The 2,883-nt window shown below is 37.3% G+C and overlaps 1 non-coding gene across 1 annotated transcript; it reads right to left on the reverse strand.

The window, feature by feature from the left end:
• Positions 1 to 1,328: 1,328 nt before the first annotated feature.
• LOC126019577 (5S ribosomal RNA) lies at positions 1,329 to 1,447 on the reverse strand. The gene has a single exon (XR_007499222.1). It is a non-coding gene; the product is annotated as a 5S ribosomal RNA (ribosomal RNA).
• Positions 1,448 to 2,883: the final 1,436 nt, after the last annotated feature.

Genomic DNA, 2,883 nt, shown 5'->3' on the forward strand with positions numbered 1-2,883 from the left:
CCCAGTATTTTTTTTTTAATTCTTTAAGAAATGCACTACAAGTTTATTATTGTAAGTATTGCAATTTTTTGACATTTTTACTTAGATGTTTTCATCTAGAATTAAAAATTGAACTACTCATGAATGGGTCATTGCTGTGTTTTCAAAACTTTATCTTCTTGACAATCCATCACTACAAGGTCAAGAGATGAATTTTTTTTTACTTTTGGCCCAGGATTCTTTCAGTTTTCTGGAATAATAGTCTGAACTCTGGATCAGGAGTTTCACCTTAACTCACATTTTAAGGAAGAAAAAATTTAAATGTATTTGCATATACATTATCATTTGCAATGGTTTAAGGGAAGCAAAATATCAGGAGGCCTGCTGGTGCCACCCACCCAGCATGGATGACTGACCAAATTTCAAAGAGAGATCACTTCTCTGATGATGAGGGTGATATTTCTCAAGTGAAAAATGGCAAACATTTATTTGGCCTAATATGAATCTCCCTTCTGCTGTGCTAAGTATGTATATATTTGAGCATTTGCCTCCAGATGAAAGAATTAGTAAAGGCAAATGTAGCCTTGATTAAATATCCCTTTACTTGGAAAAATCAGCATCAAGAGAAACATGAAAATAACGTTGTAATCTGCACAGACTTTCAAAGGAAGCCCTATAACTTTAAGCAGTTTGACCTCTTGGATGAAAAGAATGTTTGTTTTGGGACATATCTAAGGAACTGAGTGACTTGCTACTTTTTTTTTTTTCTTTACCTCCAATATAACATCCATAGTTTGGCCTGGAGGTAACAATGGCTTGTTAAGAAATCTTTTACCAGGTAAAGATTTGCCTCTCACTCAATTAAGTAAATTTTGCCCCTTCTATTAAAACTTTTTTAGTCAGACCTAGGAAATTATCTGCAAAAGCCCTAAAAGCGAAAAACAAACAAAAAACCTGTTCCCTCAGATAAAAAGAAAACCTGGCATTTTGATGATCTTTTAACTTACATCAGAATTGACACTCAGGGCCTGCCCAGAAAGGAAAAACTTTGAGATGTTAAAATTTGCCCTCTTTTGATCCCAGGGGAGCCTCTGGGCTCTTGACTGAAGTGTATCTATTCATATGGTCTGTAAACCACCCTATAGGCATGTGAAGATCAAATAGTGTGTACTGATAAACATTCTGTTGACAAGATATATATATAGATATATAGATATAGATATAGATTTGACTTTACAAAGAAACAAATGTAAACTTTTTTTTTACATACCGCAAAAAACTATGACTAGCATAATTCCTGCTTATATAGTCCTTGTAATTTTCTTTTTTCTTTTCTTTTTTTTTTTTTAAGCCTACAGCACCCGGTATTCCCAGGTGGTCTCCCATCCAAGTACTAACCAGGCTCAACCCTGCTTAGCTTCTGAGATCAGACAAGATCAGGTGCGTTCAGGGTGGTATGGCCATAGACAGTCCTTGTAATTTTCAATAAAATCAGAACACTAATTCTCCCACACAACTGAATGTAGTCTTGTCATTTATTATCCGCCGACCCCATGCCATCCACTTTCCTGAGGGACTTTGAGAATTTCTTGAAGTGTCCAGACCAAGACAATTGTGAATATATTACTATGAGAGGATCAAAAAACCATATTATTTGTAGTTGTGATTTTCTGTCATGATGTGTGTAGTTGTGATTTTCTGTGGTGATGAAGGATGTGAGCCCAGTCGAGGCAGTACTGGACCTTGAGGATAGTGTGATACTGGAAACCATGGTCTTCGTGGTAGCTCATGTTGAGATTGATGATGGGGGGTTGCTGAAGACCCCATATCTGAATATTAAAAGAAAAAACCACCGATTTTAGATACTGACATTCTCACTCTTATGAAATCACCCTGTTCTGGACAGAATCATTTGGGTCACAATTATACTGTGACCACAACATTCTCAATTGCTGTTGTCAACAACAACCTGTTTCTAAAAATAATGTTCTGGATTTCAGACCTGCCCATTTAAAAATATTTTCTGAATGTGAATGAGTCTCATCATAAATTAAAAGTAAGTATTAATATCAAGGAAGTGGAGCTGGTTATTCTGAAACTTACTGGGCCTGTGTAACATAACCTTCACAAAGCAAATTAATGTTGTAACAGTGATTAAGTTATTTGCATCAATTATACTCAACTTGCTTACAGTTCTTTGACTGTAGACTCCAACAAAACATACATGCAATTGAGTATATATGACATCTCTGTTGTTTAGGGAATAAAAATAAAACCCACACCCATGTAACTATACAGTGACTAAGAAATAGAACATTGTGGGGTCAGAGTAATAGTATAGGGGCAGTGCATTTGCCTTGCATGTGGATGGCCCGAGATGGACCTGGGTTTGATCCCCAGCATCCCATATGGTCCTCCGAGCCTTCGAGGAGCAACTTCTAAGTGCAGAGTCAGGAGTAACACCTGAATGCTGCCAGGTGTGGCCCAATAAAAGAAAAAAAAAAGAAAAGAAAAAAAAATGAAGGAAAGTGGTTTGTTCAAGGTGGGATAATGGCATAAACTGGAAAAAGAGATGAAGTGAGTCAAGCTCTCATCTAAATCCGTAAGTGGCAAATTAGACTGTAGAGCCAAGGACAACTCAATACTGAGCTGGCCCCATCCATTGTGAAAAAATTGTTCTATTTTACCACAGACATGGTCCCGATGTGGGGGAATCACAGGACTATCAAGGTTGGAGGAATCAGTACCATTCTAGAATTTTTATGGTCAGAGCCATTCTTTTTCCAATTGTGCAGCTTCTCTAGGTTCTGTTTACCTGGGGTCACTCCTGGTAGGAAGACAAGGATGGTAAAAGCCACAAGTAGGAGTTTCATGGTTGTTGGGAAGTTGGAAGCAGCAGATTCA

The sequence above is a fragment of the Suncus etruscus genome, chromosome 9 (assembly GCF_024139225.1).
Source record: "Suncus etruscus isolate mSunEtr1 chromosome 9, mSunEtr1.pri.cur, whole genome shotgun sequence".
NCBI classification, from domain to species: domain Eukaryota; kingdom Metazoa; phylum Chordata; class Mammalia; order Eulipotyphla; family Soricidae; genus Suncus; species Suncus etruscus.